This window comes from Strix uralensis, chromosome 6, assembly GCF_047716275.1.
Source record: "Strix uralensis isolate ZFMK-TIS-50842 chromosome 6, bStrUra1, whole genome shotgun sequence".
NCBI classification, from domain to species: Eukaryota; Metazoa; Chordata; class Aves; order Strigiformes; family Strigidae; genus Strix; species Strix uralensis.
Window position 1 is genome coordinate 31,607,042 of NC_133977.1, and position 16,134 is coordinate 31,623,175.

At 41.8% G+C, this 16,134-nt stretch overlaps 1 protein-coding gene across 2 annotated transcripts in view; it reads left to right on the forward strand.

The window, feature by feature from the left end:
* The window catches only part of RALB (RAS like proto-oncogene B), a 52,139-nt gene that overhangs the window by 17,732 nt on the left and 18,273 nt on the right, over nt 1-16,134 (forward strand). The window contains exon 1 of one of the 2 annotated variants that reach the window (XM_074873564.1): nt 5,366-5,532. The exons of the other annotated variant lie outside the window; for it this stretch is intronic. The gene's annotated coding sequence lies outside the window, so the exon portion shown is untranslated. Of the gene's footprint in view, nt 1-5,365; nt 5,533-16,134 lie in introns of those variants that run through there. 2 annotated transcript variants of the gene reach the window in all.

Sequence of the window (16,134 nt, forward strand, 5' to 3'; positions counted from 1 at the left end):
GTAATTTTCATTATTAATTGAATGTATTTGTCAATAACTTAATCTCAAAAGTTTGATTAAAAAATAAGGGACACAAGACCTGTTAGCATGAAATTTTTTCAAGCATGCTGAAATCACTCTCCAACAGCAGCTACTCAATAAGGTAGCACTGTTCAGCTCAGTGAGCTAAATTATCAATAATGTTATCTGCCTTATTATTCTGGAAAAATCCCCTGCCTTATTTATTTCTGGATTGTCCAGAAATAAATTCCAGTTTTTACGCAACTGGCTTCAGTATGATAATGATAATCACATTCAACTCGATCTGTAAGACACTAAAGTACACTTTCTACCCTACATATGACCGGTAGAGCCTTAGTTAATGTATTTGCTTCAGCGGTGCACTTCAGGAAACGTGGGCCAGCTGGAGGGAGTCCAAAGAAGAAGAGTGCCTGGCAATTAAGAAACATAACCTATAAAAAACAACTGAAAAAACAGGTGTTATTTGAAGGAAGAAAATAATTCTGAGGACTGAAAAAATAATGGGCTTTGAATATTTAGCAGGCTGATGCAAAAGGAAAAAAAATATCTGATTGCTATGTCCAGTATGCAAATAATTAATATGCTTAAACTGCAGTAAGTGACATTTGTTAATTTTTTCTTATGATAAAGTAATCCAATATTTAAAATAAATTGCTATGATGATACTGCAATCTTCACTGCCTTGAAAGAAATACATGCCAAAAATTATTTGTGTCTAACTGATCTTGCCTTTGGATCATGGAATAAGACTACTTGACCTCTTATGACTCTCTCTAGACCTTTTATTTTCTATTTTATTCTAGGCTACCAAGATATTTACAATAAACTTAGCTTCTTCTGTAAAGGCTCCAAGATCAGGCCCTAAATCTGTCATGCTGTTGATAATCATGACAATCAGAAGTGTAGCACTTGTAAAACTGGAATGTGAAATCCCTTACCTCACAAAATGTCAGTGAGAATCTCCTTAAAAATGACCTTGCGATATGATCCTGACAAATCCCAACTGTATCTGAAATGGAAAGGTGATTTAATAGCGAACTTTATTTTAGTGTGGTGGTTTCCTGCTTTCTGTAACAAAAATAAAGTGCATGATATAGTCGAAAACGCCATAAAGTACTACAAGGCCAAAACCACAGTCTTATTTCATTTGTTTGTTTCTGATATATTTTAGTTTACTGCTTTACAGTTTTTGAATGCTGAAATCCATAAGTCATGGCAAGGTCAGCTTCATTCTCTTAAGTATAGAAATAATCTGTATAATGTAGCTCTTCTTAGACTACCCATGCCCAAAGAGAAAAACGTATTTGACTAAATTATCTTTATTTTAGAACAAACTCCATTTGAGTGCACACTATGTACATGTACCTCTTCTGACAAATTTTCTGAGCCTAGATTAACTCTGACAGCTGAACTCTGCACATACAAAAAATATTGTATTTTGAGAACAAAAAGGACAACCACAGCATTCTGGATAATCCAATAGGGTTTTTTTTCTGTTTTCCCCAGTTTTACACTGGCATTCATTTTGATTGAAAAGTGGTTTAAAAAGTAGGATCAAAAAATACAGTGCCTTTGCAATGAATAAATTAATAAAAACTTACAGGCCTGGTTACCTTCACTGAACGGTTGCTTTGTGCTGCACAGGTGCTACGAGGGACTGGCTGTGTGTAACTAAGAATTCCTTCAGAGTGGGACAAAACCTCCCTGCTGCTTTAACCTGTTCTTATGTTTCTGGCTCAGCCTCATTGCTGGAGATGTGGCAGGACCACTTCTTTCTCCACCAAACCCTGATGTCTTTGTGGTTATTACTGGCAACCATTCCTGTCTCAGGCTCTTGTAAACTGAGGCTGGGGTAAAAGTTGTGACTCAGGTACCTGTCCTGCAGCGGTCCCTCTTCAGCATTCAGATGTCAGCAGAGAAGAGAATCTGCCTCTTATTTCTGTTATTGCCAGAGACTGAAAATGACATCACTAAATCTGCAAAGACTGACTTCCTAGGTAGCATTGATTCTATTGCAATTCAAGATCCTCCCTCCAAGTTCCTCATCAGTTTATATACCTTTCCTTTTACCCTGAGACTACACTTACATGCTCCCTGCAGGAATGGGGTATTCCTTCTGTCCATCATTTGCAGCCCACTAGGTTTTATAGTTCCTCAAATACATTTTTCCTGAACTGGCTTCTTACCTTGTTCCTCCCGTAGTCACTTATGCAAAAAATACAGGCAAGAGATGCTATGAAATACTGTCAAAGGAGAACTGGGTATGCCGATGGTGGTTTTACACAAACACTGTACAGGTGTAACTGCCGAACATGGAGGCCAAGGCAACTGCCAGTCCCATCTAGCATTAATTTATCAGAAAGGAGAGGGAGATAACAGTGTTACCCTCTCTCTCCTCAGCAGTGGTGGATATAGTAATGCAAGGGATTGGACCAATAGATCCCATAAAGTTCAGACAGCTCCCCTCTTCCCTGCAGCACTCAGGCTAGTTTTGGTGGTCTACTACCCATCTTACTAGGAATGGGTCTACTACCATCTTTTCCATTTAATTCCTTATATACATCTTAAGACCTATATATCTGGGTTTTACATCTTTCCCATCTCTAGGTTCTAGAACTAATTTCAGCTAATTCTTGGTTCAGCTAACCGTCTTTCTAGAATATATTTCTACCTACAAAATAGAACTGCTCATAAGGGAAGCATGAGTCCTAATCTTTGCAGAGAAAAAAATATTTGTTTCTCAGTCATCCCACCACACTTACTGTTGTTCATGACTGGCAGTGACACAGAGTGCCCTGTTACATTCTTAGTGGGCTAGAAACTAAATGCATGCATCAGAAATACTGTCCCTATCTCTAAGAATTTGCAGTTTAAAACATATTATGGTATGATAAAACAACAGCTGGAGATAAATTTTTCCATCACTACTGAAATCTTACTTGTTTAGAAAGTAAACGTTTATTGTCTGCAAAGCATTTAAAATAAATGCAATATAAATGACAACGAAAGGAATTTTCTCCCCTAAATTGTTCTATAGAATTTTTCTTCCTGAAGTACTGAAGCAAAAATATATCTGTAACACCTATGGTAACCATGGAGATTATACCAGGCAACATGCATAATGATTCAAAATGTGGCATCAGACAAATGTTCTTTGTCATGACTGAATTACTACAAAGAAGTAGGTTTCCCCTAAACAATTTACAGAAGCAGGATAGATGTGGTTAATTTCTCAACCCTCTTTTCTGCAAGGGGGAAGGGGAAGTGTCAGCATTGTGGTATGGGCAGCAGACTAATACTGTGTTAGGTTTGAAAAGACCTAGGTTCCCACATTCTTGGTAGTTTCAACTCATAGATATGATTTGCTGAAAATATTTATCTTCTGTGAATAGTCACATCAGAGCACCTAGTCCCTCCTGCATGGCATAAAAGATGGCTGTGGAGACATATAGTTACAGAATAAACAGCAAACCGTTCTAATTAATTTTTACTTGGTTTTCTTTTTTTAGGACTACATACAAATGCACAAAATCTGTCTAAAAATACAAAAGTGAGCATAATTCTAGAAATACTAAGATTTGGGTAATTTAAGTGTTAGCTATAAAGCAACATTCCTTCACATTTGGCAACGTTTCTTTCCCTGCTTATTCCTTTTCTACATGGATGGCATCAAATAGTAAATAGCTCTCAGCCTGCCAGCTTCTAATGCAGGATGAATATTGATGCAGTTCTTAATCTGATTCAATCTATAATGCAGAAGGGAAGAATTACTGCAATTGGGACTGTTCCTAATAAACAAATCTGAAAAGAGAAAGTCACTTTTTCACCAGAGGCGTTAACTAAAATCTGGTGTTTTGCAGTTTGAGTTAGGAGGAGAAACTGATGATGATGCAAGGATGATGTCAGTCCTGTTTACTTAGAAACAATGTAGAAAACATCGTTTCCTTCAAGATGGAAGGAATTTAGACAATATTTCCTTTTTATGCAGTCCTGAAGTACTCAGCTGTTTCTTAGAGTCACACACCTACTTTATTCTGCTTCTGTAACTTCTTTTTTCCAATTCCTGATATTTTTTGCCAAAATTACAGATTATAGTAAATGTCTTTCCAGTTTCTCATCCTCCTCCATTTTATTTTGTTTTGGCAATAGGCCATTGTTTAATCTACAACTTTTATAACACTGGATTGCTTTTTTTTTTCATTTATTTTAAGCAACAGGCTTTTTTTATGCTCTCCAACTTCAAAATACAATCTCACCCAGCTATCAATAAACGGACATGGAAGGTAATTAATTCTCTCTCTTCTGTAGGAGGCTACAAAGAGGCCCAATGTGAATGCAAGAGTTAACACAACTACTTAACTTGTTAGTTCTGTCTCAAAGGCTCTGAACTCCCAGAGATCACTGGTAATAGTAACTTCCATAGTTTCTCAGGGTGGGCGTTATCATGCAAAGTGCTGCTTTTCTAGAAGGAAGAAATTTACCCACACATTCACTCTAACTTCAGTGTGTGGAATTTAAATACGTCAACATTTAAAGCTAGAAAAATTAACCAAACTAATTAAAGGAGAGAGAAAAGGTGTGTTTTCCTTTGTAACTGGCAAGAGAGCTATGTCTGATTGTGCGATTGGTAACATTGGAATTGGATAGAGAGAATTTGGATTTGGGGACTGATTAAGATTTGAAGAAAGAATTGCAGTAAATATAGTAATAGACTTTTTTTTTTTTTTTTTCCCTGAGCAGTTAAAACTACTCTGTGCTGCACACATACATGACAGTATTGCAGTATGATGAGTTAATAAAACACCTAGCATCCTTGACAATTATGAGAAGCAGGGACATTTTCATTCCTTTGCCTTCTGATCTCATAATTATTCATTTCTGCAGCCTTCAGTAGAACTTGCACTACAATACAGGTGATGTATTTAAGACAGAACCCTTCCTTACTTCTTCTGGGTCGAAACAGAGCCTGTGGCGTTTATGGGCCGAGCTCTCTACGGGACTCTGGGGGATCCAACTGCAGCAGCTCCCCACGGGCCCCTTTCCCTCACGGAGGGAGGCAGCAGTAGGGCGGGCAGCCCTTTCCTGCCGCTCTTTGGCTGCTCCCTTGGCCAGGCGGGACCGGACGCGTCTCAGCCGCCCGAACACACGGCCATGGCCACACACCCCACCGACCACCTCCGTGCCCGGCAGCTGCTCCCACGGCGGGCAGAGCCCCCTCAGCCCCCCGCGCCGCGCCGCCTCAGCGGCTCCCCCCGCCCCGCCTCCCAAGCCGATTGGCCCGAGCGCCCCACGTGACCGCCGGGCGGGCGGAGGGAGGCGGTGCCGGGGCGGGCACGCGCGCGCGCTCGCGGGGAGCCGGGCCCGGCGGGAGCGGCGCCGACGAGGGCGGAAGTGCCCGGCGGGGGCGCGCGGCCGGCGGCACCCCAATGAGAGCGCGGGGGGCGGCGGCGGTTAAAGCGGAGCCGGGCACCGGGCTGGAGCCGCAGCGCGGAGCCGGGTCTTAGCCCCCAGGTGAGAGGGAGGAGGCGGGTGGGCGGGCCTCGGAGCGACCCTCGGGGTTCGGGGGAGCTCGGCTGTGCCGGCCCCGCTCCCTCGGTGAGGGGAGGCGGGAGCCGCCGAGTCCTGGCAGCGGCCTGAGCGGGCCTGGGCCCGCCGGCCGGGCGGTGTGGCTGAGCCCCCTCGGTCCAGTCTTCCCCGTTCTGTGCAGAGCAAGGAGGGGGGTGGGGGTGTCACCCGGGGGTGTGGGGCACCCCTCTTCCACCTGGGGCTGTGGAGCGAGGGGAGCCCGGTGGCTTCTCCTTCCCCGGGACGCGGTTCCTCGGCGCCTAGAAAGCTTTGGGGGGTGGGGGAAGCATGCCTCGCGTGTAGCCTGTGTCCCTCGGGCCTGCGTGGGAGCCGGGCTGGGAGGTGAGGCTCCGCTGCGCTGCAGCCCCTCTGTTGTGGGTTTGGCCGCTTCTGCTGCGTCCTGGTGGCGCTGGGGCTGAGGTGGAGTCATTGGGGCTGGTTGCTGCAACTGGTATCTACAAGTGGGCTCGGGGGAAGGAAAGGGTGAGGAGAAGCTGGCCTTGAGTGTTGGTTTCTCTGGTGAATTCTGTTGCAGGCTTCTCTGCCTTTCCTTGGCTGCCCTGGGACAAGTCGTAGCTTTTCATCTGTGTGGGATAAACGGAGGACTTGAGATGCTGTCGGTCTCAGCTAAAATAGAAGTTTCTGAGGGATCTTGTTTTATTTGGCCAGGCTCTCTCTGTGCTGCTCTTTATCTTCCCTGCAGCCTTACCGGTGTAGATCTTGTAGGAGGAAAAAGGTGGTGCCTGAGCGTGACCTTACCAGGAAAAGGGCAGGGAGAGGTAGGTGGTGAGACAAAGCAGCTCGGTCACGCTTCCTGAACAGCTGGTGGAGGCCTAACTCGGTCTTTCTGCTGGAGCCCTGTTGAATCAATTCTGATCCTAGTACAGGAAACTTGGTCCTGACTAACCCTGAGTGCTTTCATGGAGGAAAGGGAGCAGGGAGACTGTACCTGCACTAGGACCAGCCTTCCCCTTTTTCACAGCTTAAGTCTGCAGTCCGGGTAGCTTTTTGTTTGTTTAACTGTTCAAACATTACTTCTATAGTTCTGAGATCCTTCTTGCCCTTGTGAGGGGGAGGGAAGTGCCTATCTGTTCAAGGGCATCCTCAGAGCCATGATTTTCAGGAAAAGCTCTTTTATTAGATGCCTTAAACTCTGCTCCCTTCCCCCCCAACCTGAAGTTTCAGAGCTGGAAGAAGGAACTAACAACTGGGAACCAGACCTGTGGTTCTTGCAAGTGATTTGCTTGAAGGCTGAAAATAGCTTTATTGTAGAGAATTTAGTAGCAAGAGCTCAATCTTACTTAGCAATAGCATCTTTACAGCTTATTCACTTATAGCAAACTTGTTAAAAGTTTTATATACTACTTTAATCACTTCTGGACCCTGTATACTGAACTTAGATTTTTGCTTATGATCAGATTATATCAATTTACCATGGTAAAAGTTTTTGCATTTACTTCCTGTATTAAATATTTTATTTAAGGAATAGAGAAGCTTTCAGACTACTCCTGTAAATTAGTTTACTATATTAGTTTTTTAGTAGCAAATTGTTTGTTGTACACCTCTTATGGAGTAGGCCAACTTAATTCTGTTTTGTGTGCCTGGAGAAAAGTGAAGCTGACCTATTTTCACTGGTGTTATGTATATGCTGCAGAAGAATGTCTAGTTTAAAGATTTAGCTGGAATGCTTTACAAAAACTCTTAACAGAAAGCTTAATTTGACCAGACAATACCCTTTCTCAGTCACCCTTTAAAACTCTCAAACTTGTCTCTAATTGTCAGTGCAGTGGTACTGGATATCTGGATAGAAGAGCAGTTGAGGCATTTTGGTCAAATCAAGGCAGTAATGATGGGACACTACCTAGACAACTGGGATGTGTACACTGAAATCCTGGATGATATGTAGTTTCTGTGATCTAAAGCCTCTTTAAGGCTTGAAGTTTTTTCAGCTGTGACTTAACTGATTAAGCACCAACTGTTATTTGACCAAATGCTGGGTAAAATGGCTTGCTTCTCTGGGAAGCATTGGGGTCCAGGCTTCACAAGCAACAGAACTGTCCTGTGAGCAGAGCAGAAGCGGTTAAGTGATGTTGCAGAACAAGCCCTAACATAATGATTTGGGAATCTAGCTTGTGGTTTGTTCTTGTCCTGTTGCTTTGTAAACTCTGTTTGCTTTCCATGCAGTGGATACTGGCACTTTAATTTGATAATTTCTTATTAACTAGATTCAAACTCCATGTGACTGATTAAGTGAATTGCTTTCTATTACACAATGAATTCATCTGAATTAATGGCCTCTCTTAGCAGAGGTACTGAAGGAGCCTGTTTCTCATGACAGCTGTGGAGGCACTAAGCACTCATGGGAGTGCAAGGGCATAGTGGTCTCAAGATAAACAAAGAGTGCCTAAGGTCTGTAGGTGTCTTGCGTCTGAAGCAAACAAGTCAGGATGGGAGTAGTGTCCTCCAGGGGTTTGAGTAAAAGGCAGTGGCTGGGAAGGCCACAGAAGGTGGGTGCTTGCTGCTTTTCACAGTCAGTCCCTGACTTCAAGTGACTTTTGCATAATTGACTTATGAAAGGTGCTGATCCTAATTATCAGTCAGGTTAGATAGCAACTATATTCTCAAACTCTTTCTGTTTTGATTTGGAAGTACCATCCTTCTGATAGAAAATGTAAAGAACTGAAGGTTTTTGTCTTCATCTTCCACCCCCATGTCTATGGTAACTATTCTGCACCACCATAGAGCAGTGGTCATAAGGTTCCACTGCTTGTTACCCACTATTGCACGGAGCGGCAAGGTCAGCAAATCCTGGCACTTCACTCTCCTGGTGGTAATAACCAATTTTGCAGCTTTTGTTTTATGATGCAACTGATACCTGCCTCTTGATAAGAGGCTATGGAGCAGATATTTTGAAAGTACTTGTTAATAGCTGCCAAAGAGCAATCATTTTGTTGGTAGCTCCTTTTAGCCCATTAAACAGGACTAAGCAACTTTCATCTATGCCTGCCCTAGAAATATCAAGTTGTCTTGTCATTTGAACAAGATAAGCCTATATAACTCATGCTTTGTCTCATGTTCTTCCAAATACTGCTTTAATAGTACTATTAGAGGATCTGTTTTGTCTTTTGTGCTTGAGATGTGCAAATGTGTTTTTCAAGACCTGTCAAAATGAGAGTCATGAAGTCATGTAATGTGAGAATGTCACCATAAAGATTCAAGTAGCTACTTACACAGCAGCCTAAGTAAGTGCTTGCTTTGAACAGTCACTTTCAACTGTTTTCTGTGGGACCCTGAGCCCCTAGCCTTCCCAATGCTTGCTGAAGTGGTTGAGAAAGGAGCAAATGATGGTTGATTACAGGAATATGAGACTTAATGGAAATGCAGTCCTGACTAGGAATCTTTGCAGGATCACAACTCAAAGACTGAAAAATTGGTCCTGGGGTTATAAGTATTTGTTAAAGCCTTAATCCTGTCAACTGTCACTTTGTGAAAGTGTTGCTGTCAGTTGATGTGATTAGTATGAAATGTTTCATTGCACTTTTAGTGGCCTGAAATTGGAGTTTTTAGTATGTTCTTCTTAAATTTGGAATGTGGCAGAACTAATCTGAAGTCAAAGAGTAGAACTGGAAAGCTGAGAACATGCTGAGTTATGCAGGTGCTGTGATTTCTCTGGTTTCTAGCTCTTTCTGTATGTATCTTTAGTGAAAAAGATCTCTGGAAGAGTACTGGAGACCTAAACTTAGCCCCAGTTTAGGGCATGGTTTTGTTCATGTAGATGGACGTGTTAAAAAATGTTTCCAATTTAGATTTAATATTGATGACAGGTTTTTTATAAGCTAGTGGCTTAAATCACAGGTTTAACAAAAATATCACCTTACAAATCAGACTCTTAGAGTACTGCATTACAGGGTTATACTCAAAACATGACAAAACACTTTAATTGTAGGAACTACCTGAACTCTGGACTCCATGTGGGAGAACACTAACTAAAGTGGCTTTCCTTTTTTAAAGGAGTTGGTTTATAAAGGTGCTCAGCAGGGTACGGTCTTGGGCACCACTCTAAAGCAGACATTTAACAAGTGAAGTCTTTTTAGATCAAGCTGCAGGCCAGTTGCCTCAGCTTTCCAGGAAGGAGGTGATTTTGCTAACTGGGGGAGCTGTTACCTGATTAGAATGAATTAATTCTAAAGTATCTAGTGATCTCTGATACAGCCTTTCCACTAAACTGCTGCTGTGGTAAGGAACTCCTCCCCATGATGGTACTCTTCTGCTATTTAGTGTTCCTGGCTTACTGTGAGATCCCATTTTAGCTAGGTAAGGAATTCTCATTAGTGTAGTCACCAAGAAGTCTCACTGACTGACTTTTATGGCAGCCTTCTGCTTTTATCTACTGTGTCATAAAATAGGCTAGCCAAGCAATTTAAAGAAATGTTCTTTCAAAAGACAGGAATGTGTGCTGCAAACTGATGCTATTTCTCATTCTACTTTCTCATTTTCAATACACATTTTAGGAAGCACTTTAACTTTTTTAAACAATTCTGCAAGCTTATTGTGAATTGACTTTTAAGTTTGTCTTAAGGCAAACCAAAATCACAGTAGGATTTATGGTTGAATCTGTTCTGAAGCTTTAATGAAAGGAAACTAATTAAAAAATTATTAGACATAAGTAGACTGACCAGTGGTGATACTGTACATCTTCATCTTCATTTAGTTTGTAAAACAGGGATCAAGCAGTGATCTTGTCCCACTTCTTAAGTATTCACAACTGTCTTCTAATAGCAGTTATCTGATGAGCATGCCTTCTGTTATACTCTTGTAAATAAATATTAGTTAAGGTTTCTAATTAAGTGTTAGTCATGAAGGACTTGCTGTAAGTTTACTAGCTCTGCTGTACCACTTGTGCAAGTTGTCAAATGGACCTTCCACTTCCAAAGGCTCCCCACAAATAAGATTTGTAGCAACTGTAATGCTGGGGCACAGACTTGAATAATAGAGTTGCTTCTGGAGACTGTCTAGTCCAGCCCTCCTACTGACTGCTAATCCTGACTTGTAAACTGGCCCATCATCCATCCCTAGGTAAAGCTTCATGTGTTCCTGCTTTTTCTCATGGGAAGGGCAACTCTCCTCCTTGCCTTCCTGGCCTGTCTGTCCTAAAGAGCCTGTAGCCATCTGCTGCAGCACAGTAACTATGAGAGCTATCCCTGCTCACCTCTGTGACCCCAGTGAGGTTATGACCCCTGCAGCTGCACACAGTCCCCCAACATCTCCTGTTTGTTCCCTGTGCCGCATGCACCCTGTTGTGCTGATTTTCCAAGAAAAGCATGAGAGCTATGAGAAGCTGGCTGTGTATCAGAACAGTAGTTTTTTATTTTGGTGATGTGCTCTGTGGAGAGAGGAAATGTATCAAAAGAGCACACAAGGGTAAATATATAGTTTATATTCTGCATTGGTTCTGTATTTTCATGTGACCTGTCACTTGCTAGGTTATAAAGGGAAGTGTCCTGAACTAAATGTGTCCTAATTTGTCTGTGGGGAAGTCAAGTGGTTCTGAGTTAATTCTGCCACCCAAAACCAGGGCTATCAACAAGTGTGTTATATAGTGCCACTTTTCCTTCTCCAGCACTCTGGAGGCTCTGTGGTTGGAGAGCACATGTTTGGCTGTAAATGCTGTTGCAGTGGTAGGCAGAGCATTCCCCATGAGGGAGACCAAAGGATAACCCTTCTACCGTAAGGAAAACTCTCCACAGCTTTTTAGTTTTACTAACTTAACACTTAACAGAAAGGATACCGGAATTGCATGTGACCCCTGTACTGGTGTAATAATCCAGTTTCCATTTAAAGATACATACTGCTTTTGGCTTTGATATAAAGTATATGAATACAGTAGACTGGAAAACTACATGCCTTTTTGTTATTGAAAACATCTGTTCTTAGTCCAGAGAAAGGTAGCTGCTTGTATGTGCAGAATACCTTGGTATGGTATTCACTCTTCCTGGTTGGGGAAACTGGAGTGAAGAAATCTGTTTAAAGGCTATTTAACACAGCATCTGAATGATGGCTAACTAGTACAAATTATCTGAAGTACCAAATGTTACTATTGTTGCTTTATGTGATGCAAGTGCATTAATTGAAAGATGGGGAAAAGGTTCAGTGCTTGGCACTTGTGTGGTGTACCTGATTGAGGGAGCTTAGTGACTCATGGTATACACCTGTGAACACTTCAGGTAAGTGCTTAAAATAGTGGAAGCACTTTCAGAGGCTACAGGGAGGTGATTCCCCAGTGCCCCTGGGGAGGCGGGACTCTGGTTAAGAGTAGGGACTTATTACTTGCCTACCTCCATCAAATGTGAGCACAACAGTGGCTTACATTTCCCCACATGGAGATCTGGACATGAGACACCAACTTCAGTTTAGGAATAAGGAATGTAATTGTATGGGCAGAGACAGTTGCTTCTGCTGGTACTACCTAACCAAACTAAATAGTGTTTGGTCTTCTAACTTATCCCAGGCATCCAGTTCACTGGGGAAACTGAAGACAACATGATCTAGCGAGTTCCATCTCCTGGGGGAGCAGTGGTAGCAACTCATGGCCTGTCTGCCTGCAGTGTCATGTGCCATATTTTCAAGACCAGTGGGCTAGCTCTGTCAGATCAAGGATCAGGATGGGTTGTGGGGAGGAAATTTAGCTGGGTAACACTTCATGAGAGCTGAAGAATTAAATCCTGCAACTCTGTGGCATGCTTATGGCTAACTGGTATTTGTTGGAATTTGCTAGATCTGTGTTAGTGGCAACTTCCTTGTGGATTATACAGCTGCAGGTTATCCACTGAAGTAACTGAAACCATGTTGCAACCTTGTACTGACACAGAATTTGAATCTTAGGTTATTTTGAACTCGTGTGCCACTTAAGACATTGTGATGTTGAGATATTTGATTTGTATGTTGTATTTCTTATATTCCCAGAGATCTGATTAAAAATCAGTAGCATGTCATTATCTTTTAGTAGTGGTTTGATGGACTTGGTATATACTGTGTATCAAAGATGATCATGCTTCTGCATGGATGGGCTTTCAAAGGAAGCATAGTTGAAATATGCCTTTTAAGTCAATGGAAGTGAGGCTGTTGTACTACTGTTGCTTGACTGTCACTTTTCTTGTATGAGCCTAATTGACTAGCTTGAGAAATGGTGTCATAATTCACCCGAAGTAATTGGGCAACTAGATGGTTACCACCACAGTGACAATCTTAGCATAGTATTACTGATTAATGGTATTAACTCAGTCTTTGTGCTTGTAGAAGATTTCTACCATGTTTCCTAGCAAGCTCTTTCTAGAATAAGAGCAGTGTGGTAGATCCTTCTCTTCTATAGTCTGTCTGCAGTGTGTCTTCTGGGATTTAATACTGGACCTGGAGGCTTCCTGAAAGTACTTGGAGAGGTCTAGTACTTGGCTATGTATCTCCCTACTGAAGAAGTGTTTTTAGCTGTAATGGCACTAGTGTCCTATGACTTCCACTTCAAGTAACACTACCTTGTTGAAATAGAGTATATTCTGCTTGGTGCTATGTACAATCTGCTAGTTGCTCTGCACTAAGTAATGGTGGATGGTGGCTTCTTTTTTTTTTCCCCATACGACTCTATAACTGATACTCTGTGCTATCTGTGAAACAGTGAGGCAACTTTAATAACTGTATTGCATTGACCTGTAACTACCTTTATCTAAATATTAAACCTTTAGTGCTAGAGTTCAGGGGGTTGTGGTGGACTGACACCTTCCCTGAGGTACCTCACCTCTTGGGAGATACTCCACTTCAGGGTGATGCTGCATGCCCCCATTGCAGGGGTGTGTAATGGTTGTGAGCCTGATGCACCTGCTGTTTCTTCTGGTGAAGAGATGTGATGCTACTAGTTAGGGAAGGGAAGGGAAGCAGCATGTTTTGTGCTTATCCAGTTTGTCACTGTTGACGTGGATGCTACAGTAATGTGGCAGAGCTGCAGGGTTGCACCCAATGAAGCAAACAGGATGCAAGGCTGCTATTAGAATCTAAAAGGACAGGTATAACATTAAAACTGCAATTCTACCATGCTGTTAATTTCGAAGGTGCACACCATCTGTAGAAAACCATGTCAAAAGCCTTTAAAGACCAGAACAGATAAGAAACCTATTAAACATGGCCCCTGTTGCTGCACAGTTTCTGTGGACTTAAAAGGACGCTTTCACTTTGGTTCAGAGTGCAAAAGTGAATGGAGTAACACAGCTCTAAAAGACAGAGTAATCTATAAACAGTGCTTTAAGCTGTTTTACAAAGGTTCTCAAGTGTGGTAGCCTCTTAATCCTCAAAAATGCCTGTTGTGCAAGTCCTTTGTTACTCTAAGAGGGTGACTGTTCTCATTGGCCATGTTGTGGGGACCAAACTGCTTGGGTACATATCAGGAGGGATAATTCTAGATCTCTCTGGCTTGTTGCTGTTGTCTCTTCCTCATGTGTTTGTCAGTGTCACTGGTGCTGACACTGCATCCAGGATAGAAATTCAAGCTTTCAAATAGTGATGATCTCCTGAAGGCACAGAGGCACAGTATCACGTTAAGTCTCCCTGTGTCTTGGTAGAGTCATAAGTTTCATTTTCTGACATTGTAGCAGCATGAATACAAACTGAGCAATGTTACAGTTGAATTGTTAACACAGATTTTTATGGTACTCTCCCTGGAAAGTTGATGCATGCTGGAGTATTGGCAGTTCTCCCACCATTACATTGTGTCTCTTTTTTTCTGATCCTCATTACGATCTATAAGGAATCCTGCAGGGGAAACTGCCAGTTTATCTCCTTCCTCCATGAGGAAGTCTGGGTAGAGATGACTCACCTAATGACTGCAAGGGTACAGCACTCTGTAGACTATTTTCATGCATCATATCCTAGAGGAGTTGACCTTGTGAACAGTATGGTTCAGTAGACAAAGTGGAACAGCTGTGGAGACAACCGTTAGCTTCTCTTCTTGCAGGTATTTCCAATGCTTTGTATGCATTCAGGATACATGAATTTAGTACAAATATACTTGGATAAGTGTCATCTATCTACTTAGAACCATTTACATAGGTTACTAGCGGATTGCAGTTGTACAAATGCATTACTGCACAACCAAGTAGCTGCATTTCTACTTACTGGGCTCGATTTTGAAATAAAATGTCGTCTTTAAGCAGGAATCAATTTGGTATCATAGCATAGTCTTAGCTTGGTAGTGAATTGGAAGGGGTTTTGTGTAACTCCATTCTCTTCTTATAATCTCTTTAATGCTGCCTTCCATGATTCCTCCCTTTGTATTTATAAAGGCTAAGGGGAAAGATAGGCACTGCTTTATTGGGCTGGGAAATGGAGATGCCTACCTAAACACTCTGCACCTGTGACAAAAATAAAATAATTGTAATGAAGTGGGCATTTTATACAGAACTATGTAAAGATGCCCAAAGATTAGAATGAAGCAGCAGAAATAAGGCTTGCATTCTGGTGTCTGTATTCAAGCTCTAATTAAGATGACTTGCAAGGCTTTATGGACTACATGTGACTGCGGTATTGCAGAACAGTACTGTGTTGGGATGTCTACATGCAATGATGATAATCTTTTGATACAGTTGTTACCTGGCTGTTAAGAGTATTAGCTTTATATCATGACCATTCCAACCTGTAGTCAAACATAGATATAAGAGATTTTTTTTGGGGGGGGGTGGGGTTCTGCAGTGCCTTAAAAGTATTATTTAAGGGCAGTCCTTTCTCTTCTTCACTCAGCTACTGGTCAGAAACAAGTTATTTGGCTATTTTTCTTCCACTCTAAGGGAATTTTAAAAAAAAAACCCAAACAAACAGATATTTAAGTCCCTTAGGAACAGGGATATGTATGCATTTAACTGTATTTCAGTTCAGTGTGAGATCTGACTTTAAAGGGTTGCTTTAAACTGCTGCTCTTCCAATGCTCAGACTGAATCCTTCCTGTGACTAAATCTCTGAAGGTTGCATTCAAATATGTAACCTTGCTGCAGGCTCGGATAGGATTTCCTTTCAATTTTTCTCGGACATCAAGATTATTCTAAGCAAGGTTATTACCTTGCAATTACTGCCAACATGTAAGATATTGTCTATTTATTTGTAATAAATCATCTAGAATGGTCTTCTACTGAATGATATAAGGGCATACATTTAAGAATTTTATCTAGTAAGTAAATGCCTGCTGCTGTCCAGTTTGCTTTCTAAGTTATAATGATGCATCACTCTAAAAACTCATAAGCAAAGCTGGGCTGTGCTTGGCAAGGATGGGGGGGAGTGGAACGTGCTGAGTATATGCAGGTATTTCATAGTTAAAATAGTTCACTATTCTGGTGACTCAGGTCTGAAGATAGCCTTAAAAGGTGGGGTTGTCCTACCTAGCTATAACCTTTTGCAAAGACGTGTGTGCTAGGCTTTGTAGGTTGCTAGGGTAAATGATTGGTGAAGTAGCAATGCATCTGGGAGTCTCCTGTTCTTCATGATCTTATTCTACATAACTATGTGTGTCAGAAA